This window comes from Camellia sinensis, chromosome 5 (assembly GCF_055761805.1).
Source record: "Camellia sinensis isolate YWXY chromosome 5, ASM5576180v1, whole genome shotgun sequence".
Classification (NCBI taxonomy): domain Eukaryota; kingdom Viridiplantae; phylum Streptophyta; class Magnoliopsida; order Ericales; family Theaceae; genus Camellia; species Camellia sinensis.
The window spans coordinates 197,888,883-197,913,015 of NC_138965.1; the positions used below are offsets into that span (position 1 = coordinate 197,888,883).

Here is a 24,133-nt window from a genome sequence, read left to right on the forward strand (position 1 = left end):
GTCTACAACAATCACGACTATCCTCCACCGATAGCCCAAAGCAGTTATTTCTAAACAGAAAATAAATGCACAAATGGATATTAAATCAACATTTTAGTTCGGTGAGTGATAAATAATCCAACTACACCCTTTAACCCTTTCCCTTTCCAATTCCCACATTCTCAATTCAATTCCTCATTCCCAACAATTAATTATACAAATTAATCAATCAATGTAATTAGGGCATTTTCCATAATTAACATTACAACCCTTAGGTTCCATTTTCATTAATGTTTTAACATTAATTTCACTTTTTCCATGCCGAACATGCATCTAGGCTTTATATAGCTAAAACCTCAACTTTTGTAAATTTACACAAAAGCCCCAAACTTTCACGAAATTACCAAACCAACCCTAACACCTCAAAATACTAAAATTTAAAGACAAAACTCATAGCGAGGAGTAGGATATCCCTACCTCAAAGTTTGAGCTCCAATGGAGATGAAGACCAAAACCACAATGCTTCAAATTCTGAAATTTTCAGATTAAAATGTAGCCCTCGACGATCAACACAACTTTCGTAAAGACCAAAAGTGAGCAAACAACTCCTACTAGATCAAATCTAAGAGAGAAGGGCTGGTTTTAGAGTGAGAAGCTCTGAAAATGGCTTTTTGGAAAAGTAAGAGAGAGAAAAGATCTTGAAAAAGTTATCCAAAAGTCGGATCTCGGATTTATATAAAAGTCTCCCCGCTCGAGCGTCCAAACCCCCGCTCAAGCGTCACTCACAGACTCCCGCTCGAGCGTCAACAATCCCGCTCGAGCGGCGGATACACACTCCCAGAACTTTTACAGAACTAGGTCTCCGCTCGAGCGTCAACCCTTCACACTCGAGCGTCACACACAACATCCCGCTCGAGCGTCAAAACTCTCGCTCGAGCGCACAACACTGCAGAGGAGATACTAGAAGATGAAAAACTACGCTTAAGCGTCGAAAACCCCGCTCGAGCGGACAGACGACAACGAAGGGCCCGCTCGAGCGTCAAAATCCCCGCTCGAGCGTGAAGGCCAAAATCTGGGCAACTACTCTTGGTTTCTAAGTCCAACCAACCTGTAAGAAACTCACCCAACACAACCCAAGACTCGAATGCAAGGAGTAAAGGATGTAAAAAAGATATACACGACAACCAACTCCACGGAACCTAAGTCCGGATACAACAATTAAAAAAAAAAAAGGGAAACCGGGATCGCTATACAAATTTTATTATTATTTTATAAAATTGAGGTTTTAATATCTTTTTCAACCATACCACGTGCATGGAAAGAATCGGATACAGAATTTACATATATGAGATAAAGAAATATTTATATATGTAATTGTTAATATATTTACATCTATATTTACAAATATTTATCTCACATTTGTACATTTTGTGTTTAGTTCCATTTTTGTGCACATAGATATTTTTATCTTTGTTAGGCAAATAAAATAATAATATGGTGTAAGTTAGACCACATCCTCTAACCATTGTAATCTCCTTCCAATCCAAGTGTATCAAACCTCAAAGCAAGCGTGCATCTAATCCCAATCTGATCGACTCGCAAGGACAAAGTGCCAAAAAGGCATGCACCATGTTTGGTTTTCAAACTTAAAATACGATTTTTTAATTTTTTGTTTTTAATGAACTTTTTATATTTTAAATAAAACTTGCACTTAATCAAGATGCAATTAAAAATTAAAATATTTGTGAAAAAGTTTAAAAGAAATTCATGATGAATAACTAAAATATAAAAATGGCACTTTTCATATATTTTTTTTATAAATTTCTACGTAAATAATTTATTTTTTAGGTACATTCAAAAAATTAAAAATTGACTAAAATATAAATAAAAACAAGATTTCAGTGCAAAAAAAGAATCAAAAATTAAACTAAACAGACTCCTATATTTGCATGACCAAACCTAATTTTAATCCATGTAAAATCATAATAATATATAGAGAAATACTTTATGTCACCGTTTTGTCCCACTACATATGTAGATAATCATAATTGGTTCCTTATTTGAAAATAGTTATTAAGAAAATAATATAAATAAATAATAAAATGTTATGTATCTTGTGGAGAAGTGGTTTTGGAAATACTCTTCTGATCCTAGGAGATACTATGATCCTCTTCTGTTCACCTGAAAAGAGATAAACACTCTGGTCGGGGGTGCCGGAATTAGCACTCCGACGAGCAAGTTAGTCTCTGCGATCAAGATTACTTGTATTCTAAGTTAAGCTTAATAGTTCTCACCTCTCTTTCTGGCTGATGTTCTTCTATTTATATCTTTTCTTTCTTGGGCCTCAGGGTTAGGCCCATCCTCAATTTGGCATTCGGCCTCTCACCCAACTGGCGTTTTGATCGAATAGGATAGGAAGCCGAATACGTGGGAAAAGTGTAACACTATATTTATGTTCCAGCTTTCCAGATTCGTCCATTCGGCTCTTTTACGACCCCCATTATTCGGCCCCCACAATTGCCCCCCAAACACCCTACTAACAACAGTTGGTTGGAGTGTTTGGTTTCGAACTCGAAAAGTCAAGGCCGAAATTCGGCGGCTGTCCTCATGCCAATGCAGATGTCTGAGCACACGCTTCTCGGTTATCATTTCAACTTCCCATCCCTTCGTACACTTCTATTTATTATGATTTAAAATTTGGACATCCTTTCAAATACATACACTTTCAGATATTTGTTGCTGGCCTCCCTTTCAAACTATTTCTACAACTTCCTTTGTTTCATAGTCTTCTTCATCTCTTGTAAGTTTTCTCCCTCTCTGCTCAGAATCCTTTTTCTTGGTTTGTTTTTAGTTTAGAATATATCTATAAACTGGAGAAAATGGCAAAACATTTGAAAGATCTTTTCTCTTCGGATTGAATTTCTGGCTTCCGATGCCATTTTTCCATTCCTGATGACATCTGTCTGTCTTTGGTGACAGACGGCACCCTTGATATGGAGAGGGCTGACGAAACCACGATCGTCTTCCCTCTCCTATCAATCACAGAGGGTGGAGTCCGATTCCCCCTTCACCCACTCCTTAGGGCAGTGCTCCGCCATTGGGGTCAAATTCCTTCCCAACCCAATGTCAATTTCTTTAGAGTCATAATGGAGATTGTAGTGCTAAACCATCATCTTAGGATCAACCTTGGTATTCCTGTTATTCGGCATTGTTATGCCTTGGCCAAGTCTTCCGGTCAGCACGGTCGTTATTTCCTTAGGGCCAAGGACACCGACCATCAACTAGTGACTATGCTTTCCAGTTCTGGGAAGCGAGTCGATGACGTTATGGTCGTTGTCCAAGGCAATTGGGAATTCGGCGAAGGCGAGGATCGCCTCGATCCTATTCCTAGGCGAAGGGGCGAACCAGGTGGCCGTATAGCCTGTTGTGTTTATTTTTCCTTTTGTTATATTTGTAAAGCTTCACTTTTGAGACTTAATGGTTTCGCTTGTGCAGGAAACGATTTAAAGAAAGTTTTGACCTCAACCGACGACGCCGTTCTTTCGGAGACAAAAGTTTCTTTGAAATACTTCGGTCGTCCAAGCCTTCAGAAACAAGGGAGGGCAGCCCATATTCTGCTTCAATATGAGCCGACGTACACGACTTTTTCAGCAGCAGAAAACATCCCGATTCCAAGGGGTGAGGAATTTCCAACAGCTCTCATTTTGACTAACTTCAGAAACTTGCGCCAAATCGGTTTCGAAGGATCTGACTCGGAGCGCGCAGAAGAAGTCGCCGACGAATCAAGCCAGTCCGAAGCCGAGGTAGACGAAGCTTTAAGGCTAGCATTTCAAGAAGCTGGCCTTAATTCAGCCGACCCGCCATCCACCTCAAGTCGAGGGGAAGGTTACGATGACGTCTTTAATGGATTGGAGGATCTTCGCGGCACGTTTCATGAAGATATGGCCGGTTTGTCACTTTCACAGCTTGCCAAAAAAGCCAACACCGAACGAATGGCCGCGCGACAGAGAGCGGAGGCCATTCGTTCGGAGGCCAATCGATCCAAAGTGGCGCCCATTGCAGATGTTGAGCCGCCCCCACCTACTACGGAGGAGACGATTCAAGTACGAGATGCCGAGTTGGAACCGATCGCGCCGGTAAATGACCAGGCTGAACGACGGTTGGAGAAGCGTCCTATCGAGGTTAAGGCCGGGTCTGGAGAAGAGCCTATCGACAAGAGACCGCGTTTGGAGGAGTCGGATATAGTTGTGCCTTTTGTGATTCAACCTAGGTAAGAAACATGCTGATCTCCTCTAACACGTCGGCTATAAAAGACCTAGCCGTTGCGCTTAGCCTGGCCTCACCAGTCTCATTGCTGTCCGACAAGGCCACTTTCCGATCAGAGCCAGATGTCTTAGCGGGAGCGTTAGCCGCTCAATCGGCCCTTCAAGTAAAGATCTTGATCTTTTGTGTATATCTTCCGTTTGGATTTAACCTCCTGCTCCTGTTTTGTAGACGGTCGAAAGGATAGCCAAGCTAGGCCATCGCCGGTGCGTCGCCAGCGAATCAATTGGTTGTTTACAAACCAAAGGCGAGAGGCAAAGGAGCCGTGCCGAGTTTGAGGCAATGAGGGCGAAAATGGAAGCTGCCAGGGCCGAGGCCGAGTTGGAGAGGGCCAGAAATGCTGACCAACTCGGATTGGATGCCGAGCTGAGGGCGGACACGAGCAAAGCTTCGCTCAAGTTAGCCCAAGAGGAAATCGCCAAACTTGAGGCGGACTTAGCGGAATCAAAGGCAGCGAAGGAGGCAGCCGACGCTGAAGCTTCGAAGGCGTCTGAGGTCGGGGAAGCTGCTGCCCTCAAAAATTACGTGCAAGAAGTCCCTGAATTTGAGAATCGGGGATTCAAACACGGCTGGCTCAAAGCCCTTGCTGCTGTTAATGTGACATTGGCTATGCCAATTCCATACGAGCAAGTGGATGTTGAGCCGCTAGAGTCTGACTCGAAAGACTGATTTGGGCGGCACTTGTTTTGGTTTTTGTTTCAAATGCATTTTACCGCTTTCCGTTTGGTATTGCTACAGTCATTTTCATTTCAGATGTTTTTTTTTTCTTATTTTTGCTAGGCATTTGTATGCGAACTCGTAGGGTGTGTTTGGTAACGTTTACGTTTTCAGTTTATATTTACAAAAAATTTATAAACTGGTTTTTGTTTATTTTTTGTTTATTTTTAGAAAAACATAAACTACAAACGCATTTGGTAATTGACAAAATGTTTACAAAATTTAAAAAATATAAAAAAGAGTGAAAAATGGCAAGTGGTGGCAAGTGGCGGCGAAAGACGGTAGGTGGTGGGTAGATGGTGGTGGTGGGTGGTGGTTGGTGGTGGGTGGGTCGGTGACGGTGGCGGGTGGTAGCGAGTGGGCGGTGGCGGTGGCAGTGGCGGTGGCGGGTGGTGGAAAGTGGTGACGGTGGATGGTGGGTACCTGGTGGTAGTGGATGGTGGCGGGTGGGTGGGTGACGGTGGCGGGTGGTGGGTGGTAGCGAGTAGGCGGTGGCAGTGACGGTGGCGATGGCGGTGGCGGGTGGTGGAAAGTGGTAACGGTGGGTGGTGGGTACCTGGTGGTAGTGGGTGGTGGCGGGTGGGTGGGTGACGGTGGCAGGTGGTGGGTGGTGGTGGTGGTGATGGCGGTGGCGGGTGGTGGGTAGTGGTGGCAGGTGGGTGGCGGATGGCGGGTGGTAGTGGGTGGTGGCGGGTAGGTGGCGGGTGTTGGTAGTGGGTATGTGGGTGGGTGACGGTGGCGGGTGGTGGCGAGTGGGTGGTGGTGGTGGCAGGTGGGTGGTGGTGGGTGGTGGCGGGTGGGTGGTGATGGTGGTTGGGTGGGTGACAGTGGCTGGTGGTGGGTGGTGGGTGGTAGCGAGTGGGTAGTGGTGGGAGTGGTGGCAGTGGTGGCGGCGAGTGGTAGGTGGTGGTGGCAAGTGGGTGGCGGATGGCGGGTGGTGGCGGGTAGGTGGCGAGTGATGGTGGTGGTGGGTGGGTGAGTGGGTGACGGTGGCTGGTGATAGGTGGTAGCAAGTGGGTGGTGGTGGCAGGTAGGTGGCGGGTGGGTGATGGTGGTGGTGGTGGTGGTGGTGGGTGGCGGGTGGGTGGGTGGGTGGGTGGGTGCCAGGTGGCTGGTGGTGACAGGTAGTGGATGGTAGTGGCAGGTGGGTAGTGAGTGGTGATGGCAAGTAGGTGGCGGGTGGTGGTGGCGAGCGGTGGATGGTAGCGTCGGGTGGTCAGTGGTGGATGGTAGGTGGGTGGTGGGTGGTGGTGGTGGTGGTGGTGGTGGGGGTGGTGGTGGTGGTAGTGGCAAGGGGTGGGTGGTGGTGGCAGGTGGGTGCTGAGTGGTGGTGGCAGGTGGTGGTGGTGGAAAATAGTGGCGGGTGGTGGCTAGTGTTGGGTGGTTAAAAAAAAAAAAAAACTGAAAACTCAAAATGGAAACACATTTTTTGTGTTTTCATTTTTTGACCAAATTTATAAACTGAGACCACTGATTTATAAATCAAAAATTTTACTAAACAAGTTTTTATTTGAATTTTTAAAATTTTTGTAAATATAAATAGAAAACTGAAAACGTAAGTGTTACCAAACGACACAGCGTTTTGTTTCGTAGTTTTCATATGTAAAATGGCTACAATTTGTGCCCAATTTACTTAATGAAAATTACTTTTGTGCTTTGCTGTTAGTTGTGCTAAATTGTGTTATTGATGAATGATATAGTGTTTTGTTATTTTGGATAAATCGTTCAGGTAGATAATTAGGCGATTTTAACTCCAGAAAGCCGAATGCTTGTAGTTCATGGACTGGCTATGGCACGCATCGATCGGCATCAAGCCTAGATACTTGGCCGATCAGATTAACAAATTTCCCTTGCCGAGCCAATGCACGACCTTCATGGGCCGAATGGGTCTAGTTCGTGGATTGGCTGAGGCATAGATTGATCGGCATTGGACCTAGATTAATAAATTTGCCCTTGCCCCAGCCAGTGCATGAGCTTCATGGGCCGAATGGGTCTAGTTCGTGGATTGGCTGAGGCATAGATTGATCGGCATTGGACCTAGATTAATAAATCTGCCCTTGCCCCAGCCATTGCACGAGCTTCATAAGCCGAATGAGACTATTTTGTGGATTGGCTGAGGCATAGATTGATCGGCATTGGGCCTAGATTAATAAATCAGCCCTTGCCCCAACCAATGCACGAGCTTCGTGACCCGAATGGGACTATTTTGTGGAATGGTCCGATCTGCATCTGACCTTTTGGCGTTTGGAATTAATGACGTCGCCTCGGGGTCGCTGCATACATTAAGGATAAATGGGGTGAGTTCACACCAGTAATTTCACTTATTTTTATTCAGACTTTATTTAAACTAGCCTTGGACAAGTGCGAATGTCAAACAGGTTGTTCTTTAACAGCAGATGAGAAGGGCGAACATTAACTGAGTTAGACACTGCAATGAATCGCAACAGCGAGCCTATGCGCACGGGAGGAAGGGCGTCCAAAGAACGGGAAAGGCGTCAGCCCTCTAGTCGTCGAAGCAGATCACCTCGAAAGGAGAAACAGCAACGGGGAAGCTCCCCGCGACCGAGACCGAGAAGCAAGCCCGATGTCACGCCACGACCGCTAAGTTTTGCGATTTTCGTGGAAAATAAACTGATGACAGAGACGGATTCCATCGTTAAAGATCCAAGGGTAGCAGTTAAAATTGCTCGACAGATCTTTCCACCGGAGGTCCAGCAGTCGATGGTTGGACGACAAGATTTCGATGCATTTCGAGAAGGCATCTATGGTGCGGTGAAGGGCATGTGCACTGCTTATGAGGTCGACATGCGTCTGCACGCCGCGTGACGGGAAATAAAGAAGAAGGAGGAACGAATACGTAGTTTGGAGGTTCGCGCAGAAAAAGCCGAGCGTGAGCTCAGGGAACTTAGGAAGGCTCAAACAGTGGAACCTCGCGCGGCAGGTCACTCTAATCCGGTCATGGACGAAAGAGGGACCCAACGGCTGTTAAGTCACACGATAGCCGATAGGGAGATGGCAAGCATGTTCGCCGTGGAAAATGCAAAGGCCGTGGGATATGAACAAGGCTTTCATGCGGGCCGGAAGATTTAGATCGACAAAACCAAGGAGAATCTTGCGGAGGAGGTCTGCCGATGCGAGAATCGCGGCTTTAGGCACGGTTGGATTAAGGCACTTCAGGCCGCGGAGCCTTTTCGAGCAGGGGGTGTTGATTCGGCGTTACCGCTGTACCAACGTGATAATTTTCCCTTCTCCGCTTTTAAAGTCGAAAAAGGTGATGATGAGGGAGAAGCCGCGTAGGAGTAAGCATTGTAATGTGAAATCCTATGTCATTTTCGACGGATCGAATAAAAGTAAATCGTCTGTTTTTATTGTGATTTTCAATAATAGTACATTGATTGAAATCCATGTAATTTTATTGTGATTTTGTTTTTCATTGTAGTTTTTATTCGTCACGCATTTGCATGTTTTGCATTTCATAATGTAATTGTAAACGGACTTGACCGGCTCTAGACTCAGGCTTCGAAACATTAAGTATTTAATTGGCCAATAGTACATTAAGTATTTCTTCGGCTCCAGAGGGCAACATATTCACGAATGCCGCTCCGGATCCGAAGGCTTAATCGGCCCAGAGACATCGTGCACTGATGGGATTCCAAATTCGGAGACTGGCTCGGCCCAAAAGTGTCTTGCACTTGTGGGGCTCCGAATCAGGAGACTTTTTGGCCAATCGTGACCTCCACGAAGAGCGCTCCGAATGCGGAGGCTTAATCGACCCAAAAGTGTCATGCACTTATGGGGCTGCAAATCTGGAGACTTTTTGGCCAATCGTGACCTCCACGAAGGGCGCTCCGAATCCGGAGGCTTAATTGACCCAAAAGTGTCATGCACTTATGAGGCTCCGAATCCAAAGACTTTTTGGCCAATCGTGACCTCCACGAAGGGCACTCCGAATCCGAAGGCTTAATTGGCCCAAAAGTGTCTTGCACTTATGGGGCTCCGAATCCGGAGACTTTTTGGCCAATCGTGATATCCACGAAGAGCGCTCCGAATCCGGAGACTTTTTGGTCAATCGTGATATCCACGGAGGGCGCTCCGAATCCGGAGGCTTAATCAGCCTAAAAGTGTCTTGCACTTATGAGGCTCTGAATCCGGAGACTTTTTGGCCAATCGTGATATCCACGAAGGGTGCTCCAAATCCGGAGGCTTAATCGGCCCAAAGACATCATGCGCCGATGGGGCTCCGAATCTGGAGATTTTTTGGCCAATCGTGATATCCACAAAGGGCGCTCCGAATCCGGAGGTTTAATCGGCCCAAAAGTGTCTTGCACTTATGGGGCTCCGAATCCGGAGACTTTTTGGCCAATCGTGATATCCACGAAGGGCGCTCCGAATCCGGAGGCTTAATCGGCCCAAAAGTGTCTTGCACTTATTGGGCTCCGAATCCGAAGACTTTTTGGCCAATCGTGATATCCACGAAAGGTGCTCCGAATCCGGAGGCTTAATCTGCCTAAAGACGTCATGCGCCGATGGGGCTCCGAATCCGGAGACTTTTTGGCCAATCGTGATATTCACGAAGGGCGCTCCGAATCCGGAGGCTTTTATTTGAACTCCTTTGAACTGGATTTTGAAGTGAGTAAATAACGATCCTTTCATTAGAGGAAATGAATTGTACATGGCGAATCACAACAAGCATTACGTCCCACAGGTCGGGTCAATGATAAAATTTGCGTAAATGCATGGAGTTCTAAGGCCGTGGCAGACTCCTTCCTGACATGTCTTTGAGCCGATATGTCCCTACTCCTGCGATTGAATCAATCTGATAGGGGCCGTCCCAGTTAGGATCCAGTTTTCCATCCGCCGGTTTCTTGGCAGCTGGAAGTACCTTCTTCAGGACTAACTCTCCTGGTATGTAACGGCACAGTTGAACGCGTTGATTATATGAATTAGCAAGCTGCTGTTGATACCGCACCACGGATGCAAGGGCACGGTCTCTTCGTTCTTCAATCAGAACTAAATCCAAGGCAAGCATCATGTCGTTTCGGCCCAAATTGAAAACTTTAGTTTTCAGGGTTGGGTGGCCGATCTCCAGGGGTAAGATCGCCTGGGTTCCAAAGCATAGAGCAAACGGCGTTTCACCAGTAGATCGCCTCGGCGTAGTTCGATGAGTCCACAGTACACTTGGCAATTCTTCAACCCATTTGCCCTTAGCACTCTCTAGCCTCTTCTTAATGCCGTCCAAGATGGATTTATTAGAGGCTTCGGCTTGACCATTGCTTTGTGGGTAAGCCGGCGTAAAAAAGTAGGGCCGGATACCATATTTGCTGCACAACTCCTGGTAGAAGCCACAATCAAACTGGGTGCCGTTGTCTAAGATTAGAGCTCTTGGAATGCCGAATCGCGTTATGATATTTCTCCACACAAAGCGCTTGACATTAGAATCTCAAATGTGCATTAATGCCTCCGCTTCCACCCATTTTGTGAAGTAGTCTGTTGCGACAATCAAGTATCGCTTGTTGCCTGGGGCCCTCGGCAACGGTCCTATGATATCAAGCCCCCACTGGGCAAACGGCCAGGGACTGGTGATAGAGCTCAACTCTTCAGCGGGCAGATGGGTTAATGGGGAGAACTTTTGGCACTGTTCACACTTTTAGCATAGCATTTGGCATCAGATCTCATTGTCGGCCAATAATACCCCTGTGTTATGGCTCTATGGGCCAAAGAGCGCTCACTGGAATGGGCGCCACAACTGCCTTCATGTATTTCAGCAAGAAGCTCTTTGACTTTGTCTGGGTGCACACATTCCAAATATGGACCAAAGAGGGATTTTTTATAAAGCCTTCCTTGTGGATCCAAGTAGTATCGCAAGGCTTTGTTTCGTAGCTTGTGCGCTTCTTTCTTGGCCGTTGGGAGCTGTTCGGAAGACAGGAATGCGGCAATGGGATCCATCCAACTCAGTCCAGATTCTACAACATTGACCTGGACTTCCTCCGAAGGGCCGATGCTCGGCTCCAGGATGAAACCTACTTCGATGGTCCGTTTAATTTTTGAGTTAATGGTGGAGGCTAGGCAGACGAGAGCATCTACACGTGTGTTCTGATCACGTGTTATCTGGTTCAATTCATGATGGTCAAATTTCGCCAGTAAGAAATTGGCCGTTTTTATGTAAGCCGCCATATGGTCGTTTCTTGCCGCGTATTCCCCCTTTAACTGATTGATCACCAACTTAGAATCGCAAAATACAAGCAAGCGCCGAGCACCCAGAAGATGTGCATTTCGCAAACTGGCTAGAAGGGCCTCATATTCGGCTTCGTTATTTGATGCTTCGAAGCCGAGCTTGATGGCCTGCTCAATTATTGTGCTGTCAGGAGCCATGACCACAACTCCGGCTCCGCTGCCCCGTTGGTTGGATGATCCATCACAGTACAACTGCCAAAGGTCCCCAACATAAATTCTCCAGTTCGGCTCCGATCAAATTTCTTCGGACTTGAAATCAGCAAGACCCCCAGTGAATTCGGCAACAAAGTCGACTAGCACCTGGCCCTTGATTGAGGTTCTTGGTAGAAACTGAATGTCGTACTGGCCGAGTTCAAGAGCCCACTTTGAAACGTGTCCTGATGCTTCTGCACTTCGTAGTACTAATCGGAGGGGATAATCTGTTAGCACCCCAATGCTATGTCCTTGGAAGTAATGCATCAATTTTCTTGCTGCCATGACTAGGGCTAAGATGAGTTTTTCCAGCGGGAGGTAGCGTGTTTCGGCGTCAACCATTGCCTTGCTCACATAATATACTAGCCACTGCTCCCCCAGCTCTTCCTTTATCAATACGGCGCTGACGGCCTTGTCAGAAATTGCCAGATACAAAATGAGCAGGTCACCAGCAACAGGTGTTGTCAATAGTGGTACTGAGCGTTGGTAAGTCTTGAGGCCGTTGAAAGCGGCTTCGCATTCGGCGGACCATTCAAAAGCCCTGCCCTGCCGTAGTGTATGGAAGAATTATCGGCAACGATCTGTAAACCGACTGATGAACCTATTGAGTGCAGCGGCCATCCCCATCAACTTTTGAACCTCTTTTACCGAACGAGGGGAGCTGAGTTCCAAGATTGTTGTGATTTGCCTCGGGTTGGCCTCAATACCCCGGTGGTTGACAATGTACCCCAAGAACTTGCCGGAGCCGATCCCAAACGCACATTTGGAAGCATTCAGCTTCATTCTGTATTTGTGTAAGATGCCGAATGTCTCTGCTAGATCGGCTAGATGGGTTTGCTCTTCTCTAGACTTGACTACCATATCATCAATGTACACTTCCATAGTGCGGCCTAGTTGTTTTTTGAACATAGTTGTGACCAGTCTTTGGTAAGTTGCCCCTGCATTCTTCAGTCCAAAAGGCATAACCTTATAGCATTAGGTTCCTCTTGGGGTGAGGAATGCAGTTTTTTCTTGATCCTCAGGATCCATGGCGATTTGATGGTAGCCTCTGTAAGCATCGAGGAAGCTCATACATTGATGGCGTGCCGTCGCATCTACAAGTTGGTCGATTTTGGGTAGGGGGAAACAATCCTTGGGGCATGCTTTGTTCAAGTCAGTGAAATCAACGCACACTCGCCAAGTCCCATTTTTCTTCTTCACAACCACTGTATTAGAGAGCCATGTAGGGTAGGTCACTTCCTTGATTGCCCTGGCATCAAGTAGCTTATCAACCTCCTCAACAACGGCGGAAGTGTGCTCCGCAGCCGATCATCGGCTTTTCTGAATGATCAGCTTGCACTTGCATGCATGCATTATAATAGCATAGTAGCAAAGAAAAATTTGACTTGGTCAAAGATAAAATTTCGGATAGAGCACCATTCTTGGATTCTCCCAATTCCATGAAAGAAGCAAGGGATAATTACACCAATACCTCTCAATTATTAGTAAATATTATTTTATTTTTTATTTATAAATTAATACATATTAACTTTGTCTAATTATGAAAATTGTACAAATACACTCTTTTTGGATTTGATCTGGGATAAAAGTAATATATTTTTAAAGTTGAGAAAGTCAAAATGCACGAGTTTATAAATAAGAAAAAAAAAGTAATACTCACTAATAATTAAGGGGTCTTCATGTAATTAATCCAATAACAACTCCATATAGGTAAGTGGCATAACCGAAGCTAATAGAAAGAACAAAGAGATTACAACAGAAACCTGTTACTATGCTCCTCTCTGATTTGGTAGAATATCCTAAACCCCACTCTCATCAATTCATATATATAGAGAGAGTATATAAATGTTGATACACACATAACACAAGACAATCAAATCAAAAAAGTGCTACTTTCATAATATTCTCACCTACTTCAACAACATTGAAAGCAAAAGGTAAGAAAAAAAATATATAGTGAGGAAGAGAAAAGTAGAAGAAGGGGAAAAGGAAAAAGAAAACAACATTGATGGAAATGGAAACATGGGTTGGGATTAGCTAATGAACATTGAGGCTGCTGCACTTCTTGGTGGGGCCCAGAGAGATCGCAAATGCTGCATCGATGTGTGGCAGAGGCCATTAGGGCGGTCGGTGGCGAAGATCAAAGACACCATTCAAAAGATTAGGGTATGGTGGGGAATATTTGACACTGTTGAGGAAGCAGCAAGGGCCTACAATGAGGCGGTTTGCTTGCTTCGTGGATCCAACACTCGTACCAATTTTTGGCCTTGTTCGCCATCTTCTAATTCCTCTCATGCTCTCCCCTCAAAAATCACAAACCTTTTTGTCCATAGGCTCAAAGCTCGAAACAATGCTAGTTGTAGTGCTTCTTCAACTTTCGTTTCTTGTTCTTCGCACGCTAACCAAATATTACAAAATCAGGAAGACAAGTAATTTGATAATTTCTTCAACAATATGCCCAATATTAGTACTACTACTACTACTACTAATTTCATAAATAAAGAAAGTGAAATTAACAATTCTAATATCAACATCACTACTACTTGTACTTGATCAATGCAAGTATTGAATCAAACAAATTCACAGTACCGGGAGATAATAAATGTACCGGTACTGATCATCATCAACAAGCTAGTATTGATGAGCGCGAAATGGGAGAAGAATACATTGATGTTGGGATCGTGGATTTCCATTTCATGGATGATGTTAGATCTTCTTGTTGCTATTATTTGCCATTTGAGATCGCAAAAGAGATGGTGGACGAGCAGGAGAGTTATGGTGGGGAAGAGGAGGAGCCATTTGGGCTAACCGAAGCCATGAAGAGGATGAAGTATGAGCATAAATTCTTGTGAGGTCCGGGTGCGCTACTCGTTTCGTTTTTCCTCGTTTAACTTTGAGTTGGTCATGTTGGGGTGTCGGTTTGACTTGGAATCTTGTTAATCGTTTGGGTTTGTTGTGTTCGGGATTTTTTCACAAAACTTTGTTCTTATTTATTCCTGTGTTGAATTTCACTTGTTTCGGAGGGTAAGGGTTCGGTCCGGAGTGCCAGGGATTTGAGCTGAGGAAATTTTGGGCTAGAGGACCAGGATCACACGTGTGGGGCCTTGGGTCGCACGTGCGGGAGAGGGGCCTCACGTATGGAAGGTGAGGCCGCACGTGCGGGAATCTGAGAGATTCTGGCTTGCACACTGCATTATATGCAGGTGCAGGAGGAGGTGTGGATTAGGAGGGCCGCACGTGTGGGGATGAGGACCACACGTGCGAGAAGCATGCTCCGCACGTACAGGGGTAAATGCTACACTTACGGGACGGGCTGAGTCCGAAAACTCTGTTTTTCTTCCTTGCTTTTGGGCTGTGTATATCACTTTTAAAACATTTCCTTCTCACTCTAAAAATCATTTTGCTCCTCTTTCTCTCTAAAACGTCCACCAAATACCAAAAACCCTTGATTTCTTGCAATCCATTGGGCTTTGATCCATCCTCTTTCACAAGTTTTGGAGAACAAAGCAAGGACGTCACTTTGTACGGTGGAGATCGAATTTCTACACCTTCGGTTTTAGGGTTTCATCTCATCTCTTCATCAAAACTTGAGGTAGGGATTTCTCCTTGAGTCATATATATATATATATATATATTTGCAAGATCTTGTTGATTTTCAAAATCCCCTTTAATAGCTTAAAATCTTTTCGTTGACTCAAGAAGATGAGTGATTTTTGAAAAGTAGGTTATCTCTTTTCTTTTAAATAATCACATGAAGGTTTTAAATTGCTATTGATAGAAGAAAGATGCCTTTGGTGTGATTTTATTCAAATGTTTTGGAGATGTGAGGTTGTGATAAGAAAACCTAGAAAATTTGGGGGTTTTTTAATGATGTTGGAAATTCATGAATGAAATGGCCACATTTCCCTTAGTTGCCAAAATAAATGAAAGTTTCTTTTTTTATATAAGAAAAGTCTTCTCTATGTTTACATAAATGTTGAGTTCCATGAAATGAGAATTGTGATTTTGGAAGTTGATGTTCAAAACATTGCATATAGTCTTGAATTGACTAAATTGTTGAGAATTGTACAAGATGAGAAAATGTTGCTATGTGTTGATAGATGTAATTGAACATGTGGTTATTTTGTGAAATAACATAGAAGTGAGGAAAATGGAAAATGTGGTTATTATGGTATTATTGTTGAGATACTTAAAAATGGAGAAATGTTATGAGGCATTCATGATTATTGCATTACATACTCATTTAATCGATTAGTATATATTTTGAATTGAGTTTGGAAACGTTTACATTGAGAAAATAATATTTTGAAATGAGAATTATTGAAATATTTTGGGGTAAATACGTTGGTAAGTCCGGATAGGGGGTGTAGATAGAATTGATTAAGTTGGCCTGAGTGTCCGAGGTGAAAGACCGAAAACACGTGTAGCTCGTTTTTTTCACGCCCCTTTTTGGAGGTTTGAAAGAAAGCCTTACAGTTTGCACTCCCGTGGTTCTGAATCTAATCTCACAAGTGCAATGTGAAACTGATAAACAGCAAAGAGTCCAAATCCGGCAAATCGTTTTGAAAAATTGATTTTAGGATCAAAAATGCCAAAATTGGACTGCTTTGCCAGATACAGAATCGCCACCTGAATATTTTATTTTCGGGAAAATTTAGGAAACCCATGACTCATGCCAAAGGCCACGTGTCCGTTATCACCAAAGTTGCCTCGGCTCGGGAACTTTGGTACGAAAGGAGAAGGTCATGAATTGAGCACCCCCACTCGCCTAATCAAAGATTGGCCTCTACTAATCATGATATGATTTTTTATAAACATTATGTGCTCTTGTTCTGGTTATTAAGCTAGCATTACTATGTGATGCACACAAGCAAGTGTAGACTAGTTTGCTCAATTTGGAACAATTCAACTCATGTTTGTTTGTGAAAATGGTTTGAATTTGCCACCTCAAATGGGCTTAAAGTTTGGAGATTGGCCACCAAACATAGTGGGCTTAAAACATGATTTTCCACTCAACAAAGTGGGCTTAAAACTTAAATTCGTTGAATTGTTCCAATTCAAACAACAAGCCTTCATCTATAGGTATTCATTCAGTTTAGCATTTAAGCATATAGCCTCATGGAAAGCATGCTAATCATGGCAATATTCACATTCTTGCGAGTATGCTAAAGCATAAAAAACTCACCTAGTACTCCAAGCTAAGAAGATATGAGTTAGAAAAATACGCATGACTCCTAACTATACAAGATGCCTAATGCAACACATGTGATAATGCAATTAATAGGTTCGGCTACTAATATGGCATATAAATCGATTTGATAACATGCGGTTAAACACATATTCAAAGAATTATTTGAAATTGCAATGCAGTTTGAATGATGCGCTGAGCCTCGATGCATGCAATATGAATGAATGGATGCAAGCATAAGGCATGCTAATTGAAACACGTCCCTAATCTAACCATCAAAAGCAAGTAAATAAAAGTGAGAAAGACGTGGGGTTGGACGACATACATGCACACACGCACACTTATTACAACATTATGCCCTCACGAAGGAGGATCCAAATGAATAAGAGGTAACTAACTAGCAACTAAGCTAAGCTAATCTAATTAAGCTAATTAGACTAATTATTACAAACCAAATGAATAACAAGCTAAGCTAATTACTAATTATTTACAACACTTTTAACTAACTAGTAAACTAATTAATTAATTTACAACACAAATGCACACAAACTAAGCAATTAAGACATTTAACTACGCTGCCACTACTCTGCCTCGGGAAGTGGAAGACGCTCATGCTCAGTTTTGGCCCAAAAAGACCTCCGTTTTGCTCTCGAAAGCCTCTGTTTGCAGGGTTGAGCATTTCCAGAACTTTTCTGCTCCATCTTACCAAAATCAACTGAAGTTTACATCAGTGGCCTACCGGCCATGGATGGATGTTGCCGGCCCTCTGTTGGCCAAAACGGTGGTCTGCCAACCATTTATGGTGCACTGTCGGCCACCAATGGTGCATTGCCGGCCACTGATGCATTGGATCACCATGCTGTAACAAAGTATAAACAAAGCAAAAAGAGGGTTTTTCCAAGGATTATCTGCACAATTCACCTTTCATTTTCATAGACAAATCCAAGGAATTGCTTAAACCACAAACCACCAATCAAAGCAATTTCATTGCATGATAGCTTGTGCTTCAAGGTGTGCAAGCTCAATAAATGCAAAACAAGACATTCAAGAACCATCACCCTATCATGCATGATCAAGGGCAATGGAGACCTAGCAAAATGGCACATTTCATCCCTTTTGAGTATAAAATGTCCTATTTTCCTTGTGTTCAAATTAACGTCCGATTTGAACGCATGCAATGTAACATAAAGAAATGCTTATCTTGCCACTTTTACTTGCCAATTTTGTTTACACATTTTAGTTACCAAACCATTCTTTAATCAATTTGTCCATTAGTGAGTGTCCTCTAAGATGAAAGAAGTGTCAACCAAGGGATAATGTAAGGCATGAGAGAGATTATGCCGTTGATAATGAACCCTTAAAGAGGATTAAACCATTAAGCATGACCTCAATCTCAAGCTTAAAGGATCTCGAGCCTGAAACAACCCTCAAAAGCAAATGAAAGAGTGAAGTAAATAGAGAGGTTGCAGAGCTTATAATGCTGAAATGAAGTGAAAAGCAACACCAAAAGATGCTATCAACTCAAACAAGATGTGTCGAAGACCCTAAAACACCAACTTGTGAGGACTATTACACTACAACTATGCAAAACAAGACTCAAATGAAATAACCAGCCCAAAACAGAGCTAAAGTAGGCTATTTTAGAGGTTAAAACATGTTGGATTTGAGCTAGTTAAGCTAGAAAAATATGCTAACATATGAAGCTAACTAAGCATACAAACAAGACACAAGGAAGGGAGGCTAACCCCTCCAAATTTGGACTTCAAAATGAGTTTTTTGCCACTGAAAAACTTCTGAAATTTGATGGTTAAAGGGCCCAAAAAAGTTGGTTTGAAAGTGGTGAACAAAGGTACAAAAGCTTTACAAACAAAAAAGTAAGAATGATGAACTACCTCCTAACTGAAAATGACCTCAAACCACCACCTTTAGGCTACAAAAACAGATTTTTTTTACAATTCAAAATCAGCCCCAAAATAGCCCAAAAACAATAGAAGAAGATGGCAAAGCAAGTATGCAAAACAAGCCTAAAAGGTAAGTATTATACCTCTTGAAGGGAAGACACAAATGAAGCAATAAATCAAGCCAAGACAACCTTCTAGAGCTCAAAGAGGGTCCCAAGTAACCTCAGCCCAAAGATAAGCAACTTTGGTTAAGGGTTGATAGGCAAACTTGAAGTATATGTAGGCTAATTTGCACAAACCTGCAAGAGAGAGAGAGAAATGTAGAGAGAGAGACTCCCAAAATTTTTCTAACCTTGAAATATGAGAGGTAGGTCATCTATATATAGAAAAATGTGAGCTTTGGTCGAAAATATCATCAAATGGACAGCTGAAACTTTGTGCAAACAGCAGGAGGTAAATATCTGCAAAAAAAAAAAAAAAAATATTTTTGACACCAGTGGTCGGCAAACTTCATCCATGGCCAGAAGAATTCACCCATGGCCGGCATGGGGCTGGAAAACTTCACCTATGGCCGGCAAGGGGCCAACAAACTTCATCCATGGTCGGCAACAAAAATCTAATTTTTAGGCCCGATTTTAAATAGGCATATCTCCTTCATCTGGACTCCTTTGCAGGTCATTATTGAGTCTAAATTAAAGCCCCGAAAGTCTACTTTCCAATGGTGGTAGCCTCACATCAAAATTCCAAGTGTGAAAAAAGATATTCCAATTTTAGTGAAGACTGCTCAGTTTTGATCCTAACCAGATTGATGCCTAACTTCTCCTCAACTAGTTTTCTTCCCTCCCCTCCTATTTTCTTCAACTCCAAACCTCTAAATAAGGTGTTTTGAAATATTTTTCAAAGATTTCACCTCTCCTTCATTTATTTCCACTTTGTCCTTGCTTGGTTTACCGAAAAGTGCAACATTTAACGAAATGTGAGCTTTAGAATATCGTAGAAACTTTTTTCAAAAATATTTTGAAAGAAAGGGTTTTAAGGCCTAAAATAATTTTGGTCAAAATAGTTTTGGTCCAAAATGAGGTGTAAGGTTGGGATTTGAAGCTCCTCTTACCGAAGAAATTGAACCTTTGCACAACATAGCCTTCATCCTCGAGCAATCAACCTGAGGCCCCTAAGTCTTAAAGGCGGTCAAAAATGGAGTGTCTACAACACACACGGAGGAGGTACCACTTCCCTTCCGGCTAACAACCGATAAAGTGGGGTTTGGTAGTGCTAGCTAAGCCTACTTGCAGACACCAACCTAGGGATTACTTGAGTCGCATTTACCGCCCCATTGAATTTAAATTGTAAGTTTTTGAATTGTTGAGATTTCAAGTTGCCATTGAGCATGGTGGTTTTCAAAAGATGTAAATGTAATTTTTTTTAAAGGCATAGCATGGTATGTGCATTTCATATTGGAAATCTTGCATAAATGTATATACTTTGTTAAGAATTCTCTACTGGGCTTTAAGCTCAACCCTATGGGATTTGGTGCAGGAAAAGATGTAGTGATCCCGCCGAGTTAAGGGCGTGGACATATTTTGTGGAGACTAAATGACTCTTATTTTGTTGTGGTTCATTTTGCTAGCCAAGGGCTATAAATGTATGGGTTCGTGAAACCAAACTTAAGCCTTGAAATATGTAAGCCCTTAAGGGCAGTTTATTTATTTTTGGGATCTGATGTTCTACATGCTATAGATTCATGTTTTTGATATCACTGAATATATAATTCACATGTGGGACTATTTTGTACAAACCTTACTGATTAATGATGTAAAGGTTGGAGAATTGCTATCGTTCTTTAATGAAGGTTGGTTGATGTACCTAAATTGTGTTGGAATATTTTTGGGGCGTTACAACTCTCGGCCTCTCTTATGCATTCAATGGGATATCAAAGTGTTTGAAACTCAAACTTGGATCAAAAAATGGAGAGAGGGGTGAAGTAAAGCTATCCAAACTTGGACATGAATGTAGTGACAATGATCAAGATCAAGAGAGAAAGAATAAGGAAGAAATGGAGGCGATTCGCGAGTGGCGATACAAGAAAAGCAGGGAAGCCAACAGAATTCAACTAAAATAGGTTCTTCTTCTTCTTCTTCTTCTTCTTCTTCTTCTTCTTCTTCTTCAAGTAAGGAAGGAGGTGAATGGTCACTATGGAGCTCTCTTAATCTCCCTCCTATTGTTATGTTATTTAGTGGATAAAATGGGATAGTCCTAAATTAGTTGTTTTTCCCATTAGTTTTTTGACAATTTTTATGGCATCCTAGGTGTCACTTGCTAATTTGCATCAAGCAACAAATGAGATGTATTTTTAATTTTCATACCGAATTTTTTTTTAATATATTAGTGATGACATTTCTTAAGCCAATTGAAAACAATAATAAATTCTGATTATAGTGACTATAATTCAATTTTCAATGTACATCATCTTTCAAAATCGGCTTGTAAGGGAGAGTACCCAAGAAACTTATATTCATATGGACAAGCCAACTGTTAATTGATGATTGTAGCATAACCTATGCAAGTACAGGATTCCGTGGGTTGTGGCTTTGCGGTTCAAGCCTATAAACTAGATTATAATACCTGCTAGGGGAGTGAAGCGCTACCATTGGGTCAATGTCAATAGAGTAGTTTGTTATGAACGTTGACTACATAATGTAGTTGCATGTTATGATCCAACATAATTATTCTTCATTATTTATTTCGTATATACATAATTATTTTTCCCCATTGAGATAAAACAACTTATTCCAAGATAACTTTTTACAATTAAAAAATGTCCTCCTAGTCCAGCAAAAGAAGATATCCTGACTCTCCTTGCCAGTTTAATGGAGGGTGGACGATCAATAATAAACAAAAGAATGGGAAATTTGGAAACTATACCTTTCAGCAATAGCACAAACAAGGTCTGGTTTTAAGCGACGATCTATGAATTCCTCAAATCTTTGCACCTTTTCCTGTCAGATATTGTCCATTTCTATCCTAAAATAGGATAAATTCAAATCAGAAAATCTTAAGCATACTCATACCAAGTTTTGAAACCTTGAAAGAGATTCAATGTTCAAGCAGTAATGCTCCAGTGGGTTTTGTCTTATGCCATTTATCACAGAGTTAATTACATCAAGACGCTCTTCAACTATAAAAATGAATCACTTCCATGGTTCCACACTCCAGAAGGAGGCATTTTTACGGTTTTCAAACATATGGATTTATATATGAGGGGTAGAGTGATATTCACTAATAGTTGAAAAGTCTTGGTATTATTAACCTATAGTTAACCCTTTATCATAAATCATGTCTATTGATTTATCAAAAAAATAAAAAATAAATCATGTCTATTGATATGAATGCACACACATACATGTTTCTTTTTAAGTATATCATATACATGTCATGGGGTAGAATTTAATCTACATCTCTACTTCGTAGTGATAAAACAAAACAACGCATGTCGTATATGGATATATTTTCTTATCACTATGCAATTTTTGAAGTTCATGTTATCCATAACAAGGACCAAAGGCTAACAAGTTCAAAAACTTGGAAACCCAATTCCCAAATTGATCATTGTACACCTTCTTCTCTAACCCAATTCTTAGTTCAAGTTTGCGATTAATTACACAGGAATTTCAAAGTGAATGGGAACAAACAAAAACAAAAAAAAGGTCTAACCAAGTTCAAGTTAGCCCCATGTCTCTGTCAGGCATTTTATTGAACATCATAAATGCAACAACATACAGTTCGTTGCAATGATTTGAATTAAAAAGTTCAAACGCATTCAATTTCGATTTAACTAATCAATCAAAACCCAATTATTAGTCATCCCATAAAGAAACACAAAAGGAAGAAAAAAAACAAAGCACAAGCAATAAAGTTGCATTCACCATTTTTTTTTCTTTCCTTATATTGTTTCTTACCAACTGGTTGAAATTAGACGAGACCATAAAATCCAATGTGTAATTGTCCAAAAGTGATTGAAATTAATTTTGGGCTTATTGTTTGGGGCCCGAAGCAGTTTCTTTCTGGGCTTCTAGCCAGGGCCGACCTTTTTCTTTCTCTCTTCTCTCTCCTTTCTCGCTCAATAAAAAGAAAATTTTAGTGTAATGGTGATACTGATGATATAGTATCACCAACACATAATAAACTCTATAGGTGGAGCGTGAATCCTTACATTTTAGGTGCCACATATGCATAGAAGGGTAAATGGTAAGATATTATTGAACGATGATACTAATAGATATTTGGATTAAAAAAATTTCACAAAAAGGTAAGTGATCTAACTCTCTTAGTGAATACTAACATCTTAAGTTATCCAACACCATTACGTTGTGTTTAGTTTGAGGATTTAAGAAGGAATTTGAAAAGAAAAATAAAAAAGTTAGGTGAATGTGAATAAAATATATTTATATTTTACATAGTTTCACAATTAATAGTCTGATTGGATTATTAATCCTTCATATATATGACAATTCTATCTTAAAGTGGGTGTTAAATAAAAAGGTTAGTTTGTGAGTTGACCAAATCAGCTCTAAAGATTGGACAACCTTATTAGATGATGTTCAATATATTTCTCACAAAGTAAAAGTGGGTGCTTTAATATTAAAAGATACAGATATTCAAAAAATAACTCAAGCTTCGTTTGACATTGACTAATATAGTCAATTTTTTTGTGTTAAGACTTTTTTAGCCTCATTTGGTTTGGATTTTTTTGGGTTTTTTGACTTTTGTGAGAGAAAAAGTATAATGATTATAGTTTGGATATAACATTTTTTCTTATTGGCTTATATAGCCTATTTTGAACTTTTGTGCTTTTTTAGCCCTAAGATGAAAACCAAATGAGGGCTCATTTATTTGTCTTATTTATTATTTTATTTTTGTAGTATTTATTGATATATATATATATATATATATCATTTGTACACTAAAATAAGGCCAAAGAACTTTTTTAGGTACTTGATTTATTATATGATACTTTTGGAGTTGGAGTCACTGCTGTGCAGAACCGCATAGCAGTGACTGTTGTGCGGCATGTGGAAATTATTTTAGATTTGTTTTGATGATCCGAATGTTTAATTTTTAAATAACATTAAGTAGAACATACCTATAGCGATCCCGATTTTCCCTCCATTAGATGTTGCACTCCGAACTCGGTTCCATGGATGTCTGTTGTTGTCTATGTTTCATTTCTGTCCTTTAATTCTTAGTATTTGAGTTTTGGGATGTGTTGGGTAAGTTTGTAACAGGTCGGTTGAGTTTTGGTCTCTAATCTTGTTGCCCAGATTTTTGATGATCCGCTTGAGCGGGTCTTGTTGCACTCGAGCGGAGTTTGCATCCTTTCAGCATTTTGTGCGTCTGCAGAGATACTGCAGAAATGTTTTTCACGCTCGAGCGGCGTTTCTTATGCTCGAGCGGGTCTGAGCTCGAGCGGGTATTTTGCGCTCGAGCAGGTATTCGAAGTCTGTAAAAGTACTGGATGAGTGTATTCTATGCTCGAGCTGGTATCTTTTCGCTCGAGCAGGTTGTGTTTTGTTGTTGTGCCTTGGAGCTCGAGCCGGTATTT

The 24,133-nt window shown here is 41.7% G+C and overlaps 1 pseudogene; it reads left to right on the forward strand.

Annotated features, from left to right (window-relative positions):
- The first annotated feature begins 13,485 nt into the window (after positions 1-13,485).
- On the forward strand, positions 13,486-20,775 carry LOC114304804 (uncharacterized; annotated as a pseudogene).
- The last annotated feature ends 3,358 nt before the right edge of the window (positions 20,776-24,133 follow it).